The sequence below is a fragment of the Chionomys nivalis genome, chromosome 8 (assembly GCF_950005125.1).
Source record: "Chionomys nivalis chromosome 8, mChiNiv1.1, whole genome shotgun sequence".
Lineage (NCBI taxonomy): Eukaryota > Metazoa > Chordata > Mammalia > Rodentia > Cricetidae > Chionomys > Chionomys nivalis.
In genome coordinates this window covers 30,844,804-30,864,159 of record NC_080093.1, presented here as the reverse complement: position 1 = coordinate 30,864,159, position 19,356 = coordinate 30,844,804, and the positions used below count along the sequence as shown (strand labels likewise).

The 19,356-nt window shown below is 37.6% G+C and overlaps 1 protein-coding gene across 7 annotated transcripts in view; it reads right to left on the bottom strand.

The window, feature by feature from the left end:
• The window catches only part of Rfx3 (regulatory factor X3), a 251,670-nt gene that overhangs the window by 124,616 nt on the left and 107,698 nt on the right, over positions 1-19,356 (bottom strand). The gene's annotated exons all lie outside the window — the stretch shown is intronic.

Sequence of the window (19,356 nt, the reverse complement as noted above, 5' to 3'; positions counted from 1 at the left end):
GGGAGCTTAGCTTGTTTAGACGCTCACCTTCCTGGACGTAGATAGAAGACGCAGGGCAGGGAATTTGGACTGCTCTTCAGTATCGAGAGGGAAGGGGAATGGTGTTGGGGGGGAGAAGAGGAGTGGGGATAGGGGAAGGGGAGTGGGGGGAGGGGGCAATATTGGGGAGGAGGGGAGGGAAATGGGAAACGGGGAGCAGGTGGAAATTTTAATTAAAAAAGAATAAAAATAAAAAGAATAATAATAATAATAATAATAATGAAACTATACACTGATTTGGGACAGATATAAATCACTTGCAATACTGAATCTTTCCATCCTCTTCCCATCCAGGGGGAAAGTATTTTTATTATATATCCTCTGCAACAAGGCTCTCTTTTTAGTTTTAGAATTGATAACCCCTTAATGCAAATTTTCATATGTGAGTTGGGCATTTCATCCTAGAGTGCAGTAATGAATGAGCTATTATGAAGAGTTCAAAGGTTCTACTAGGCAGAGTTGTCAAAAGTATCTTCCTAAAAGATTACAAACCCTAATTCTTGCAACCTGAGAATGTGATGCAAATGAGGGTACAGGTATCTGCTGCTAGGAGTCCTTAAAAAAGATGAGTGCTGGCCTAGCTGGGAGCGGAAGAGGAAGTGAGAATGAGAGGAAGGGAATACGGGGAGCTCCTAGAAGCACAAAGCAAGCCCAGCAGATGTTCAGCAAAGAAACAGTCAGCCATACAATTGGAAAAAATGCCAGAAATCTGACAGCAACCTAAATCATTTTGGACTGATTTATTCTCCAAGAACTCTGTAAAGAAAACACCCATTGTGACAGATGAAATTCACTGTGAGGGGTATGCAACAGAGAAATCAGTGCCCAGCCAGACTTACCTACAACCTAAAGAAATGGAGATAATGGTACTACCACGAGCTACAGAACTTGCTGCAGTTTCTTACAAAGCAAGCGCCTTTGTTAGGGTTTCTATTGCTATGATAAAACACCACGACCAAAAGCAACTGAGGAAAAGATTTGTTTCAGCTGACAAGTCTTAGGTCTCCTTCCACCGTGGAGAAAAGTAGAGCAGAAGATCAAAGCAGGAACCTGGAGGCAGGAACTGAATTAGAGACTGTGACAGAAAACTACTCGCTGTATTTTTCCCATGGCTTTGCTTGCTTTCTTATGAAACTCAGGTTCACCTATCTAGGGATGGCACCGCCTCACCCACCCCCACGCCCAAGGCTGAGGCAGCACTCACCAACTATTAATGAAGAAAATGCTGTATACACTTGCCTACGGGCAGTTTTCACGAAGGCATTTTCTGTATTCAGGTTCCTCTTCCCAGGTAACTCTAGCTGGTGTCAAGTTGGCAAAAGATTAGCATTAGCCAGCACAGCAAGAGAAAACTCATCCATACACGATCCAGACCAATTAATCATTGCCAGGACTAGGCAAGTGCATGGTTCTTCGCGTCATTCCTGGAAGAGGGGTGTGGGGACATAGGGCACAACAGGACCCTTTTTCCCCTTCGCTTGTATCCTCATTGCTGTTCCCTAATTAGGACTAACACATACAGACCTCATCCCTGAAGCTCCTGTTAAAATTAAGGTTTTGTTAAAATGGAAGGATGGTTTATTCTCAATTCGGGTAACATCTGAGTATTACAGGTTCAGAGAAAACTGACACGGCTATTTAGACACCACATGTCACATACGTAAGGCAAGAAAAAAAATCTCAGCTTCACTAACTAAAACCTGGTAAAAACTTAACATAAATAATAATATGATCAAGCTTTCAAACTCCAAGCAAATTTCATAAGAGGGAAAGATATATGATAAAGAAGCATATTTTAATATTTTACCTATATACATGCAGTAAATATAATTTTATAGGAGAACTCAATATTTTGGTAAAATAATAATTAACCAGTATTTTCAATCTCATTAGCATAAACTTCCTCATTAATGACCTTATATCTGGAAGGGAAAAATAATTTATTTATAATATATTAAATTTCTAATTTTTTCTTACTCTAATAAATACTAAATTATATTCTGATATATAGCTGAACTATGCAAACTTTAAAAAATATATCTTGAAAGGAAATTTATAATAGTAGGATAGCAAGATTTAAAATAAGCTTTATGTTTTCCCTATGGACCTATATAGTTTGAATCCTCTTAATAATTATGCTATACTTAGCACTTGAATACAGTTATCTTTAAGGGTAATAAATAAGTTAAAGAAAAGATATTTTATAGAAAATGAAGGAAAATTATTTCATTTACAAGAAAACTGTAGAATTTGTAAAAATACATAAAATAGGAAAGAATTAGGGTTAAATAAACAACATAGAATGATTAAATACTTATTTAGATTGTTAAAACATTGAACTGACAAAAAAAGAAAGCATATTTACTTCAAATACTAATTGATTAGATGGAATTGGATCTCTAGTCCTTAACTGACTTCCTTGATTTTTTTTTCATACTTGTCCTCATTAACTTCTAATGGCCTATATCACATGAAAAAGAAGTCTGTTGGTCCTGACTGTGAAGGACTGTTTTGATTGTTAATTAATGTAGGATGGATGGTAGTACCATCCCCTGGGTATGTGGGCCTGGGCTATACAAGGAAGTTAGTTGTTCATGAGCCAAAGAATGTGCCAGCAAGAATGTGCTTGCAATTCAGCAAGCAGTCCTTCCCTGGTTTCTTCTTCAAGTTCTTGAGTTGCTGTCCTGACTTCCTTCAATAATAAGATGTGATCTGGAAATGAAATCAAATAAAGATTTTCTTCCATAACTTGCTTTTGATCACAGTATTGATTTACAAAGCGAAAGTTATCACTTACCTAGATGTCCAGGGTACCCCTAGGTGTGCCCAGTGTGTGTTTCAGTTAAACGTCATTCATTAAGAAAGCCTAGCTACTTACTATCTTTTGCCCACTTGCCTACCAGTGTTCCTGAAGCTCACAGTAGAGATGAATTTTTTTTACTAATGCTTTCCTCATTCATAAACACTGTTTTATAGATGAGGATTACACGGAGAGCCAATTCCAAATCTTGTCATTCACTTGCATCTCAATATAAATAGCTTTCCTTCATAATCAATGTTAGATCTAAGATGAAAGAAAAGAAAAATTTTGTATGTGTGGGTAAGCTCCAGGAATGAAGGAATAACATCTACTTCTTTATTACTACAACCACAAGAACTAGTTAAAGCCTGAGCACAGATTTGGGAAAGGAGAGAAAGTAGTCACAAACAAAACACAACATACAGCTTTAAGGTTTCCTGAAAAAGACATAACTCAAGCAGATGGCATAGCAAAAAAGGAAGATAGAGGAAGGACAATAGTGATGGAAGAAGGAAATTTTCGTTCTTGTGGTATTCCAGTCTTAGTCCATTTGGGAGAAAGTAAGTATAAACTGGGGGTCTTAAAAACAACTGAAACTTTTTCTTAAGAGTTCTAAAGATTGGGAAGTCCAAGATAATGCAACAGCAGTAATTGATAAGAACTTCTGGTTCATAGATTGTAACTTCATGCTGTGTCCCCACATGATAGAAAGGCTAAGGGAGTCAGTTGTCCCTTGGCATTCTTTTAGAGCACACTGATAATCTCCACAAGGCTTCTCCCTTTGCTTCCTGATCCCAGGACTGGGGGAGATTTGCTTCTAAACACAAAGAAATATTTGGATCATAAAAAAAAACCTTTTATTTCTCTTTATAGCCATTTAATAGCTCTACTCATCCATAAAAATACATAGTAGAATTAAAATTCTACTAGGATTGCTTCCAAGCAATTATTTTACAAAGATATATCACTGTAAAAATGTGAGCAGGGTAGACAAATACTTACTTAGATGAATTAACTTTTACATGAACAGAAGCAAGCCTTTCTGTTCTAAAGCAAAGACTAAAGAGAAATCACAAATAGTTGATGACTAATTTCAGTCTGGACTACTAACTAATTATAAATATACATAATTCATTTAAGAAACCAGTTAAGACACTGTAAATGATCAGATGTTTTAAGTGACCTTTACAGTAAGTTATGAGGTAGAGTAAGTTAGAAAAGACAAATTATTAAATTAGATACTGATTTATTGATTTGCTTAGTGATTTACTTAAAGTACTGTTTGTACTGCCTGTCTGCCAAGCATGACTTGACTAGATACATGAAACGGAATGACCTGCTGAAACAATGGGTCGTTGCCCTTAACAGCCTGCTGACTGCCACTTACGCTTTGTAAAATCCCGCTTGCTTGTTTGTCCCATTTCATGGTTTTAGATCATGAGACTAATTACAGCCAGCTTTGCCAATGACTTGCTGTTGAGTATAATAAATTATCTTTTCTCTTAAAGTAAATCAGTTATGTTTATCTTGTTACTTCTCCTTATTTTTCTCCTCTTTAAACAATAATGACAAGAATAAAAACCAAACGTGGTGCTGGACGTAAATTAAAGGTTAAGAACATTTGCTGAACCCTGAAGAACACTTGGGTTCAGTTCACAAGTGTCTGTAGCTCTCATTCTTAGAATCTAGTGCCCATAGTAACGGACCCTAGTGATAGTGAGGGACTCAAAAGAATGAATATAAGAACAATCAATGCCACCCACATTCAGAGGTTCTAGTTTGGTCACTGTCCAGCTGGAGTTGGTGAGCTCCCATTAGCTCAGATACACTGTTTCAATGGGTGTTTCCATCATGGTCTTGACCTCTTTGCTCATACTCTCACTCCTCCCACTCTTCAACTGGACAGTGTTTTGCTGTGTGTCTCTGCTTCTGTTTTCATCAGTTGCTGGATGAAGGTACCATGGTGGCATTTAAGATATTCATCAATCTGACTACAGGGCAAGGTCAGTTAGGACACCTTCTACTTAACTGTTTAGGGTCTTAGCTGGGGTCATCCTTGTGGATTCCTGGGAATTTCTCTAGTGCCAGGTTTCTTGCTGGCCCCATAATGGCTCCCTCAATCAAAATATCTCTTTCCTTGCTCTCATCTCTGTCTTTCTTTCATCTGGACTATCCCATTCCCTCAAGTTCTCCTCCCCGTTCCCCTTCTCCCCTTCTTTTTCTCTACCACCCTCCCTTTTCCCTTCACCTCCATGCTTCCAATTTTGTTTGGTGATCTTGTCTATTTCTCCTTTCCAGGTGGATCAATATATGTTTTTTTCTTATGGTTCACCTTGTTACTTAGGTTCTCTAGGGTAATGAACTATTGGCTTGTTTATCCTTTGCTTTACAGCTAGTGTCCACTCATGAGTACATACCATGTTCATCTTTCTGGGTCTGAGTTACCTCACTCAGGATGATTTTTTTTTCTAGTTCTATCCATTTGCATGCATATTTCAAGATGGACCCTCTGAATGTGGGTGACAGTTGCATGGCTGGGACAGACTACGGGGCCACTGGCTGTGATACCAGGATTTATCCCTAAGGCTTGTACTGGCTTTTTGAGAACCCATTCTCTTTGGATGGATACCTTGCTCAGCCTGGATACGGTAGGGAGGACCTTGGACCTTCCCCAAAACAATGTGCCCTATCCTCTCTGAGGAGTGAATAGGGAATGGGGTAGGTGGGGAGTAGATGGAAGAAAAGGGAGGAGGAGAGGGAGTGGGAACTGGGATTGGTATGTAAAATGAAAAAAAAAGATAGTTTGTTTTATTTAAAAAAAAAAGAAAAGAATGATCAATGATCAAAGACCCAAACATATGAACAAAACCAATGATGAAACTAATAAATGTTGGAATGAAACAGGGAAGACAAGTCAAGGTATAAAAGAATACAAGGAAATTAAGTGCTAGAAAAATCAGATGTAAAATTGGAAAAGAAAACTCAGGGAGTCAAACAAAAATACTCAGTTGAAAGCCTTAGCCAATGGACTATATTACTGGAAACAGACAATCAGGGCTTGAACACTAAGCTACAAGCCATGCATAGAGAAAGGAAAAGTACAAGCTAAAGCAATGTTTCTCCACCTGTGTGGAGACTCCTTACCAGATCAATAGATCTTTATATTAAAATTTATAACAGTAGGAAAATCACAGTTATGAAGCAGCAACAAAATAATTTTATGGCTAGGGGTCACAACATGAGGAACTGTATTAAAGGGCTGCAGCATTAGGAAGGTTGAGGAACATTGAGCTAAAGGAATGAAAAACATATTCACAAAGTAAAAAAAAAATCCCCAAATCTTGTGAGATAGAGACATTGAGAGGACTCTTGGGACCCCAATCAGATAGGACCAGAAAATAATTTCTACTTGTGATTTTAGAGTTACAAAAGCTCAAGTATACAGATAAAACAGAAAATGAAGGTCTGAGTGAGACCTCACGACACACATGCAGACAAACAGAAAATAGTAGATGTCTCAAAAGAAGAAAGTAAATAGAAGACTAAAGGACATGGCATAATGCCCTTCATGCCCTGGAATGAAATAGCTGCCAACCAACTACTTTATCCACCAACATTATACTAGGGTAGTCAAGGATAAATAGGTATCTTTCATGAGAAGTACAAACCAAAGGAATACATAACCATTACTCTAGTCCAGTGGAAGAGTCAGAAAGGAATCTGTAGTGGTTAATTTTAATTGTCAATTTGATGCTATTTAGAATTTCTATGAAAACAAATTGCTGAGCCTATATGTGATAATTTTTCTATATTAAGGTAACTGAGAAAGTAAGACCCACTATAAATGTGTATGGCACCATCCCATGGTCTCAGGTCTTGAACTAACAGAATAAAAGAAGAAAATTGAGCAGCAGTGTTCATCTTACTCCGCTTCTTGACTGTGAGTGCACTGTGAGCTGCATTGAGCACAGCCCCTCATGATCTCACAGCCAATGTAGACTACGCTGGGAAGCATGCCAGAATAACCTCTCTCTCCTGGAGATCCTTTTGTCAAGTCAGTGAGTAAGACGATTCCTACAGACAGAAGGGAAGGTAAACACCATATGAAATGGGAGAGAGTAAACTCTTCCTAGAGGTGTGGAGAAGCAAACACAAAAATAACAAAATGACAGAAATTAGTACATATCTTTCAGCCCTAACAGTTAATGATGATGCTCTCAACACTTGAATTAAAAGGCTCATATACTGAGATAGCTCAGTGCAAAGTGCCTGTTTACAACCATGAGACTCTGAGAAGAAATCCCCTGGAAACATGTAAAAATAAGAAGGGAAACAGCCAGATCAACAGAGTTTGATGGGGACAATCAGGTGGGTTAAACATGAGATTATACTATATACGTGTAGTAGTTTGAATATAATTGGCCCCATAGTCTCAGAGGGAATGTCACTATTAGGATGTGTGGCTTTGTTGGAGTGGGCATGGACATGTTAGAGGGAAGGATGTCACTGTAGGGTTGGAGAGGAAACCGCCCAGAGTCTCAGTCGACTTCCATTGTCTGCAAGATGTAGAACTCTCAGCTATAGCTCCAGCACCACACCTGCCTGCACACCACCATGCTCCCTGCCATGATAAAAATGGATTGGACCTCTAAAACTAAGTAACCTACCCTAATCAAATATTTCCATTTTATAAGAGTTGCCACAGTCATGGTGTCTTTTCACAACAATAGAAACCCTAAGACAATACATGTATGAAATGTCATAATAAAACCTGTTATTTTTTTTAGCATATACTAATAAAAACCAAAAAGCAAAACTGATACTTCTCCACTGTGTATAAAACATATTATTGAATCAATTGCAAGCTGAGATGCAATGTTTTACTTTACATGTCCAGATGGGTTTTGATCCTACTTCATGTTCTGGCTTTGTGGGAGCCTAGCCAGTTTGGATGTTCACCTTCCTAGACCTGGATGGAGGGGGGAGGACCTTGGACTTTCCACAGGGCAGGGAACCCTGACTGCTCTTCGGACTGGAGAGGGAGGAGAAGAGGAGTGCGGGTAGGGGGAGAGGGGCAGGAGGAGGGGAAGGGAAATGGGAGACGGGGAGGAGGCGGAAAATTTTTTCAAAAAAATAAATAAATAAAAAATAAAAAAAAAGAAACTCACTCTGGTGTCTTTATGTGTGGGACAGGTGTGTCTGCATGCATGTACATGTAAGAAATAGTATGTTTCCCTGAGAAATGTGAAATAATAATTTAAGATTAAAAAATATCATTTATTAATAATTGTAAGATAAACACTAAGATGATGACCAAATATATAATGCAAAGATTATTTTAATATAGAGTAAATCTTTTTTAACTAGACAAAAATTATTGAATTATTTTACTCTACTTAAGAGAAAGTCTTATCAGAAGTAGTTGATCAGTTTATTTGCAACTGTGTATGTGTGATGGAAATGTGATATTATTAGTTGCTATCAGGACAACAATACTTTGTGACAGCATTCATAGATTGGATTTTTTAAAGAGTCAGACAGTTCTGTTTTCACAGTAGCAAAAGTGCCCCTCCTCCTGCCAATGGAGTTAATCAAATAAAGCAAATGAATTTAGAAACTGGTAAAATAATTCAATTTCATTAGCAACATATTCAATTCCTACTGTTTAATTTTAATACGTTATCTATATTAGAGCAAAGTGCTTAGGATTAAATCAGTGTTTCCACTTACACAGCTCTAAGATATGTTATAACTTAGGTAATTGATACAGATATACTACGACTTTTAGAATAATTTCAATGATTTGTAGATTCTCAGATCCTTTAAATTTCAACTTGATGAAGTAATGATAAATTATTAATCAAGTATAAAGTTTTACTGATGGCCAGAAATTTAAATTATGTAGCAATCTCTTTAATAAATGTATAATATTGAGAAAGTAGTTAAAGAAAATAGACCATCAACTTGCAAAAGATAAACTGGAGAACATCCAAGAAGAAGTAGCATAAATTAGTAAGTGATGGGAAATAGTTTTGCTAAAGAAGCCTAAACTAACAGCTTAGCAGAGGACAGAGGCTGGGGAGGAAGTGTCAGCATGAGAGCAGAGACTGTCAATACTCTCTGCCTTGATGAAAGAGTCTAAGATAAGCTTGATCAGCGAATCAAAAAGCTGTATTTAGGCACCAAAATAATATATATTTGCAGTTTCGATACTTCAGACTCTGCTACCAAAGATGACTTGTCAAGTGGCATCATTGAGGTTGTTAAGCCACAGTAGAGATGACTAAAGGTAGTCCCTCTTCTGATAACTGTACAGAGTAAATGTGCGCACTGTATTATAGATTCACCTATATTTCACCAAGCAGCCTCAAGACAGAACCTACTACGCTCCCTAGCACTCCAGTTCACTGCCTGAATTATAGCCCCAAAAGTCAGGATATTATGAACAGCTAGAAATATTCCTCTGGAAATGACTGACAGGAGTCAGACTATAAATGTCCCAGGAGTCTTCTCAACTCAAATAAGTTAAATGAAATATCTTAGGTATCCTTTCTCCAGTTGCCTTGGGCTAACATTTTATTATGAATTTTTTTAAAATGTTCTGAGTATACTGATGCTTTTTCCTAGGTTCTGTGTTTAGATCGGATATATAAGATTCAAGATTCCTATTTTTTATTTGACACTTATCTTGATCAAATAATCCTTTATACTCCAGTTGTTATCATTTACTTTATTAGTTTGGCTGAGGGGATTGTTCAAAAATGCATGGAGATTGGTAGAGCTAGAATTGATCCTTGACATAAATATACCATGCTCTTTGCCACAGGGCTGTCATGTTTAGCCTTTCTGTGTTATTGGGTTTATCCTGCTTAACAGTTTATCTTGTTAGTCATCTGATTACTTTATATTTAGGAGTATAGCTTAAGAGCTCCAGTCCAGAACCCAAATGACATGACTGAACTCTTGGTTTTAAACAATCATGGCTGTACTAACCATCAAACTCAGGATTCAGCACTGAGCTATTAGGCAGTCATGACAAGAAGGTGATACTGATTTGCCCTAAACACACGTTTTGAAGAAAATGAAAAGGTATATATCTTTCTAAAATATTTCGAGATAAAAGGAATGGCAAAATAATCACTTTTTATGGATAAAAAGATATGCAAATGTTCTAAAAACTAACCTTGTAAGTTTGTTTGATATATATAATTTTGCTTGAATAATTTTGCTGAACAATTCGTCTGACTACAAAAAAAGATACAGAAAGATGATTCCCAAACTACGTGTCCTAAATCCTTACCTAGTTCTACTAGGAGCTGCTATTCAGAGAAAGAAGAATCTACCAGATGGAGCTGTTACCCCCTTCTACTCCTCCAACAAAACATTTCACAGAACCGTCCCTATGTTTTAATCATTTAGTATCTTCCTTTACTATATATTGAGGAACTTACTATTACTTGCCAAGAATTTACTGGTTTTTATAAAATACATTTTCGCTGGGTTGATTGTTGCAGGAGATCCTTCTGCTCCTCCAGCCAATAGCTGCTGAGATACCAGCCCATTGGGGCATGGTCTCTCTCTTTAAAAAAGCGGCCACTTCCCTCCTTGCTCTCTCTTACTTCCTGCTCCGCTTTCGACTACTAGACTCCCTTCCTGATTGCGCAGAGGGCTGTTGTCTGGGACAGTGATCTGTAAGTTTTTCCCCTTTAAATAAATAACCATTCTATTAATCATAATTCCAAACTGGTGTGGGATTGTTTGTGATTTACGCCTTCATCATCTGGCGCCCAACGTGGGGCTCGAACCCACGACCCTGAGATTAAGTATGTATTAATGTGCATTTATTTATAAATATATAGAGCTGGTTTTGAAGTTGGACTCTGGCTCAGTCCCTCTCCAATTCCAAGCCTGTTGGTAAGAGAAAAATCCAGAGTTTCTGGAGTTTCTGTCTCATGTCAAGAGCCATGATATGAGACAGAAAGAAATATGAGTTTAGAAAACATTTTTGATTTTATTCATATCTATCATACTTTTCACTGAATATATCTATCATGACTTTCATTGAATATATATATATATATATGTGTGTGTGTGTGTCTATATGATTAATGTTTAAGTTTTTCACAATGAACAATGAGTTTTTCCTGAAGTGACATTTGAAGTTTCCAGGAAGAAGATGGGGCCCCATAACAACAACTCCATCTGGTTGATATGACGTCATGATACCGATAGCGCTACTACAAGACCTGTTTTGGGTACCAGCTACATAAGACGATCCCAACTTGGTTAGCTGAAATGGTGCACATCTTATACAACATTCTGGCCAGACCTCCACAAAATACTCAGAGACTATTTGCAATTTTAAAAGACATTGATCTTGAAATTTGACCATCATTTTACTTTCACAGGATCCCCCAGAAAGAACGTCGCCCCCATGACAGCTGGAAGTAATTCTAGAGGACGACGTCCCCTCTCCCAGTAAAGTTTGCCCTTGGGTTTAGGGACATCATTTAGGGGTTGATTATAATTAGAATATGGTTGAGGGTTGGGAGGTTGGGGGAGGAATTTTATAAGCTCAGGGATCTTTTGAAAAAAAAAAGAAGAGGGATAACTGGATGATGGCATAATAGATTTATAATTGTGAGTGACTGTTTTTAGACAAATATATTGGTATCAATTCTTGTATATTGACACAAAGTTAAATTATATTGACTATTGTATGCATGCATGTTTTTACCTCTGTTTAAAATATTTTTTATGTATTGACATATATTGTATTGATATATATTGTATATATTTACCATATTGCAGTGTGCATTTCTACCTCTGATTAAGATACTTATATATTGTTTGTGTATTGATATATATTTACCATATTGCAATGTATATTTGTACATTGTTTATATTTGGAGGTCATTATCCTCATTTGTTACACAGTTGTTTATTGTCTTAGTCTTTAAGTTAGATAGATATAACTTATATATCTTATATAACAATATAAGAATAACCTATCTCTTTCCCTTTGGACACTAGGGCTACTTACTCTTGATAGAGTTTTGGGGACCCATCTCTTCTTATTATTCCCCTAGTGTTGGGGTAGGGAGACAGTCTTACCCACCTCACCAAACCTCACCACTTAGTTGTATTTCTAGGGGTATTCTTCTTACCCACTCCTTCCTAGTGGTACAAATCTGCCCATCCCTGATCTCTTAGCCATGGTGGGAGTCTCTATTTCCTTTACTCCCTTAGTCCCACTGGATTTCAGGCTCACTGGCTGCTGCTCTCCTCCTTTTCCTCCAAACCACATAATCTGACATACCTTTGACTTTACCAGCCTCCATGGTGGATCCCTGAATATAACCAAACGTCATTTCCCCTCTTGTCATCTGATTATAAAACCCCACTTCCCTAATTATACTATCTCAGCTCATCCAGAATCCCCAAGAATGGGTAGACTATTCTCCCCCTCCAGGGCCAAATAGACATGGTGGCCAACTGTAGTGCTACAAAATTGGCAAGCGAGAGATCTACTAACAATGGAGAAGGGTGGCCTCTGCCTCATCCTCAGCAAGGAATGTTGCTTCAATGTCAACCAATTGCATATTGTAAAAGACAAGATCTGACAACTCTAGACGGGTCTTTAGAAATGTAAGGAACAGCTTGATGTCTCTGGCTGGTGGATCACTGATGGTACAATACGAAATGGGATACTGCCTTTCTTAACTCATTTTCTTCTCCTTTTCCTAATTCTATTAATTGTACCCTGTCTTATAAACTTCTTGCCTGTATTTTCTTTTTTAAAAATAAAAATAACAACAACAGAAACCCTTTCTTCTAGTCCACCTAAAATATTAACAAATCTTGGCTTAAAAAAGCATTCCCTCTGGGAAAATGTCCTTGATAAGTTCTAATATGACAGGTACTTTGAAACTATTTTTGCTTGAAAGGCACTGATTCTTCACTTGAACCCACAAGATAACAAAAAGCAGGATAAAAGGCTGGCATGTCTGCTCTAATTTCCTGTCTCTCTGTCTGTCACCTTGAATAAGATCCCTGCTTGAGTCTTAATTCCGCATAAACACGTTAAATACTCAAGGATTATGTGTGTCACCTGACCTATCATATCGCTCTTCAAGGCTGTAGGTACAGGGCTCTGGCTTTGTCCTAAACCTGCTGTCACCATGCATTTAAGAAACAGCAAAGCCTGAACCCCCAAACGAGGTCAAGCATCTGTGATGACGTGGCTACCCTTTAGAGCTGATCCTATTATAGGAACAGGATTGGTTTTCTAAAGGAATAGGTACTTATTCAGATTACCTAGTAGAATCAAGTCAACTACACCTTAATCAGGGCTAGTTAATTATGCATACTTCTTGCACACTTGCCCTAATTATATCTTTATTTAAACCTAAAGCTAATTTCAATATACTAAATATGAACATAGGGTCACTGGATCCCATTATTTGTTCATTTTCCAAATGTGCTGACTCACTCTTCCCTATTTGTTTTTACGATCACACACCTCATTAACAGGCATATTGGTCCAGGTGCTCCAGTGATGTGGGATGTCCTTTTATATGCAGTGCTTTTATTTACTAATGAATAAAGCAGTTTGGGCCAATGACTTACAGAGTAAAGCCAGGCTGGAAATCTGAACAGAGATATATAGAGAGAGTATATGGAGTATAAGAGACACCATGTAACTGTGAAAGGAGAACCTTACTGGTAGTCCACAGATTCACGGTGATGCACAGATTAATAGAAATGGGTTAATTTAAGATGTAAGACCTAGTTAGATATATGCCTGAGTCATTGGCCAAGCAGTGTTGTAATTAATATAGTTTCTGTGTGATTATTTGGCTCTGGGCAGCTGGGAAACAAATGAGCGGTCTCTGTTTACATAATGGTGCCCAGCATGGGTCATGGAGCCATAAAGACCTGAAAACAGCTTAAGAGAAAAAGAGGACTTCCAGGTACACAGAAACAAGAGCCAAGTACAACTTCTTGAGAGCCATAGTTTTTGCAGATAGGCTCTGTTTGCTGGCAGCGAGCAGAGGCATGGCTCCTTTAAGAGCCTTAGCATTAGCAACATTCGCATTAGCAGCAAAAACTGCATGGCTTCTTTAAGAGCCAGATTCCTGGTTTGTATGGGCAGCATGAACTCTTGCTCTTTTGGGAGGTTCTGCACTTAAATGAGGGTCTATAAGCAGCATGCTACAAATTGATAAATGGCAACATAGACTGGTTGAGTCCCTGAACCTGGGGTGGTGAGCATGGCTACAGAGGAGGTGAACATACCTCCAACATGTTGGAGGGGATGGAGCCAACAGGTAAGGCTGCGGAGTTCTAGTCATGCCTGCTTAGTAATGATAATAATAAAAAAAAGGTGTTCCAGGTCAGAAAATGATTACAGATATGCAATAAAGACAGATTTAGACATAAAAGACCTCTAAATGAGACACAGCATATTTAAAAATGTACATAGGCTTGGGAAACAGAAAAAAAAGAGTAAAGAGAGAGTAAAAGTAATATAAAAGATTACAGACAAAAATTCAAGGAGTAAAGATAATTAAATATTAAAAAGTAATAGAGTAAAAAAAGAAACCACATAAAAATGGAAAATACACAAAGAGTCTGGGCTATGTATATTATTGTGCTTGCTTTGCAGAGAGACATTTGATTCTGGAGGCTGCTAAGGAAAAACCAACATATATATTTTCAAGGTATCTTGACTTCAAATTTTGAGTTTAAGGATCTGTTACTTAGGAAAAGAGGTTCTACTTTTGTTTCCACAGAAGATGAGAACCTGTGGATTCCTTCCAGGCTAATGTGGTTTGATGGAACAAGACCCTCCCAAAAGATCTCCGTGAACCCTAAAAATACTTTACCCAACAAACAGCAGGAAGCAGTTTGGAGAAAACTACACCCATATTCCCAAAATTATTGTTTATAAATGTTTGTTTTCATTTAAAGGGGGTTGACTATAACTGTTTAATGATCAGTTTCTAAAAACAATGGGGGGTGAAATATGATATAGAGATAAATATTGTGCATTGGTATGGATCTTGGTTTATTGATACAAATTTAAGGTCAATTTTGTTATACGTATATTTCTATTCTTGTTTAAGGTATTATGTTTATACATCTCAATTAAAATGTAATACATAATTAAAAATACAGATTAATAGTCATTTAAAATAATCAAACTCGTCATGTTAGGTTTTCTAGATATACAGAGATATATTTCAGTTTGATAGGTAATCAGTTTGATAGATAATCTTCAACACTTCAAAGACCTATGGAATATGGCATTTAAGATGTTCTAAGAACTTACACTTTTCTCAACAGTCAGACATGTCTGCTTCTAGTAGCACCAATTAGTTCAGAGAGGCTGATGGCACTGAAGAAACTCATTATGGAATTTGTCTTCAATATAACAAGGCTAACCATTTGGGCAAGAAACTGCACTTGCCTGGACTGCTTGATGGTATACTGTATGAACTGGACATGGAGGACCCATAGAAAAGTGACTGTTTAACTTTCCAAAGGAAAGAATGATCCTTCAGGGTTCCTAGTGTAGGAGGTCCTTCTGTATTTGTGTTGCTTTCATTGGTTAATAATCTGCTTTGAGCCTGGTGATAGGGCAGAATTCAGGTAGGTGGGAAGACAGAACTGAATTCTGGGAGAAAGAAAGCAGAGTCAGAGAGAACCACTCTGTGCTGCCAGAGTCAGACATGCTGAGTCTTTCCCATTAAGCCATGACCTCATGGTGATAGACAGATTATTGGAAATAGGTTAAATCAAAATGTGAGAGTTAGCCAATAAGAGGTTAGAGATAATGGGCCAGGCAGTGATTTATATGAGTACAGTTTCTGTGTGATTATTTCGGGGGTTAAGTTAGCCGGGGTGGCTGGGATGAAAAGCAGGCCCTCGCTCTATCAACAGGTTCCTGCTTCATGAAACAGTCTGCCAAACATTCTGCAGAACACAGAAGAAAGTGATGGACAAACTACCAATAGACTTAAAAAGGTCTTTCAAATTTCTTACTTCATGGAAAAGTCTGCCAGATACTATGGGCCTATAGGCTGAAGATGAATGCCCCAATGTTACAGAAAAACTTTGGGCGACTATCCAGGCAGCAGGATGTCTCTGTCAATTCTAGAGTTATAGAAGTTGCTTATAATGTACTTCCTGTTTACTTAGGTAATATTATATCCTTCTGGGGTCTTTGACAGAGTTGAAGACTAGATAGTTATAATTATAGCTTTTTTTGTTATGATAAAAGATAAATTATATATAACTTTAGACTCACAAAAAATAATGTAACTGTAATTCTTGCTTGACACCTGTTTTGTTATATGTAATTTTACTATGTTAAAGTTAAAACCTTCCATTTTAATTAGACAGAAAAGAAGATTATGTGGGATATCCTTCTGTATATGTGTTGCTTTTATTGGCTAGTAGACATAGCTGTTTTGGCCAAAGACTTGGCAAAGTAAAGCCAGACGGAAAATCTGAACAGAGATATATAGAGAGAGTAGGTGGAATCTAAGTGACGCCATGTAGCTGCCAAAGGAGAAAGACACTGTTACCTTACTGATAGGCCACAGCCTCATGGTGATACACAGATTAATAGAAATTGGTTAATTTAAGATCCAAGAATTAGCTAGAAATATGCCTAAGCTATGGGCCAAACAGTGTTGTAATTAATATAGTCTCTGTATGATTATTTGGATCCGGGCAGTCAGAAAATGAACAAGCAACCTCCATTTACACTGCAACGTAGCCTCTATAATATGTACGTATGTACATATGCATGCATTTCTTGAACTTATTTTAAGCCTCTTAACCCCAAAACCCCTATAGAAGGTACAATTAAGTGATGACAATGCTTGCTGATTTGGGGAGAAAAGGGTATGTACATGGCTTTCTCCAAAGAAAATATAAAACAGGTTTAGAGTATTACAGCTGCAAAGGTACCTGGGAAATTTGAAAGAGGGGGAAAATCTTTGTGAGTCTTAGATCCAATGGTTTAAGATCATCATCAATGTCTGCAATATCTGTGGGTAACTAGGATCCAGGAGTAGAAGAATAAGGATTAAAATTCTGTCTTTTGTCATGGTTCTAAAGTTAAAGTAACCTGATCTGGCTAAGATACATTCTCTGTCCTAGAAGTTTAATTCTGTTAGACCTAGGAGGATTAGAAGATCTCCTAGAAACAGACATGAAATGACTACTGTGAAGAACAAGCTATGAAAAACTCAAACAAAACTTCCAAAGTTCATCCACATCTAGCCATAATTATACAAATATCTACTGGTCCAAGCAGTATTTTTTTTTTTTTTTTGGTTTTTTGAGACAGGGTTTCTCTGTAGCTTTGGATCCTGTCCTAGAACTTGCTCTTGTAGACCAGGTTAGCCTCGAACTCACAGAGATCCGCCTGCCTCTGCCTACCGAGTACTGGAATTAAAGGCGTGCACCACCACCGCCCGGCCCATGCAGTATTTTTATAAAGACAAGATGGGTATTTTAAATTTTTCACTCTAATCAACTTATACTAAAAAGTTAAAACAAGAGAATTAACTATATTTAACACTAATACCTTTATTTCAGTATCCATCAATATACACCAGGGTCACAAACAAAAGCTAAAAGCATTCAACAGCATTATAATACAGTTTGCAAACTCAGGAAACATTAAATTTTCAAACCTTACAGGGATGTTAGAACAATGGGAAAGTATTAAAGTACTATTACTATCAGTTATGGACAGTTGCATCCCTGTCCCACAAGGACAACCTCAGGGAACTTCAAACCAAAAATTCTTCTAGTAGGCCAGGAGAGAAGGAGAACAGAAAAGGAAAAAGGAAAAAAATGACAAAGAAGAAAAAAAAAATCCTTCCAAATAGGGCCAGCAGGAAAATATAACAAGTGTTGCTAACAAATCTAACACTAGCCAACTATGTGAAATAAAACAGTGTTGACAAAAAGAAAATGAGAATTCTCACCTTTTCTGCTCAGTGCAAGCTAAAGGAAGGTATCACCTGCCTTGAACACCCCAGAGGAAAGCATTTGAGGAACAGAAAAATATGCCTGCCAGAAGGAGCTACACAGAAGTGCTCAGCAGTTTCTAAAGAATGGTCTAGGCATATAAGAGACTATTTTTTTTCCTGTAGGATGAGAAAATGAAAGGTGTGTGTGTGTATGTGCGTGTGCACGCACGCGTGCACTTGCACATTCACACTGTTTATGTCTGTTGATGCTGACTTTCTCCTTCTGGTAGTAGTCTCCTGTTGAGTGGGATAGATGTGACAGAATTCTGTTGTATCCTACAGCTTGGCCTTCAATTTGCTCTGTACTATAGATTGGCCTTTAACCAACTTAACCATCCAAGTGCTGGGAATACAGACACATCTTTTGTTTTTATTACATGCACGCATGTGCGCGCACACACACACACAAGTTCCATTTAACAAAAAGATCCTATGAACTCCATGAAGTAAAGTCAAAGATGTTCCTTACTTTGTTGAAATGTTGAGAGGTTTATTATTTGGCTCAATATCTACACTGAGGAAGAGGTCTCATCTCTGATACAGTATCAGGCTTGTCTACACTGAGGAAGACACTCACCTCTGTTAATATCAGGCTTGAAGGTTTGGAAAGGAAGTGCAAATACTGGATAGTGTATGTGAATGGAAGTTCTGTACACCAGAGACTGCAGTTCTGCTAATGTATCAGAAGAAGGCTGCGGATCTACATCATTGGTAAAGTACTAAAACCTGGTTTCTACCATGAGTACTGCAAAAACAAACAAATAAACAAACAAAAACATAGTAAAATACTAGTAGCATGAAGAATGGGAAGTGTGTAGGGGCTGTGTGTGTGTGTGTGTGTGTGTGTGTGTGTGAGAGAGAGAGAGAGAGAGAGAGAGAGAGAAATCATATATTGCATATCCAAATGAAGCAGCTTAACATATGCTAAACACAAAAAATTCAAGACATAGCAAAGTAGTAAGAGTAAGCTATGTTTAAACCCCATGAAAGTACATATAAAATAATGAATTAAAAGAGATAAAGCACCCTTTGAGGGATGGATGGTATATGCAAAAAGAGGGAGGCTAAGTTCTGCTACATTTATTTCAGCAACAAACTCACTGAGTTATTGGATATTTTTCTCTATTATGTAGACTCTTTATAAACTGTAGTAAGTATTGGGAAATATACAAGTTTAATAAAAGAAAAAAACTGTCTCTGAAAACAAAAAACAAAGGAAAGCAGACAGGAAGAAAGCAAAGACAAGGGCAGAAGGTCAGACATGTACTACAGGCCTGCCACTATCTCAAGAGGGTACGTTCTGTAACTAGGAACCTCTGGCACATTCTCTACTCACTAGAACAGCCATTTTTCCATGGGTAGGATTTAAACTTAACCAGAGAGTTGACTTGCTCAGCAATTGCTTAATAGTAACAGATTAGTGTCAGCTTTCTAAAGGCAGAAATACAGACCAGGGTCTCAATA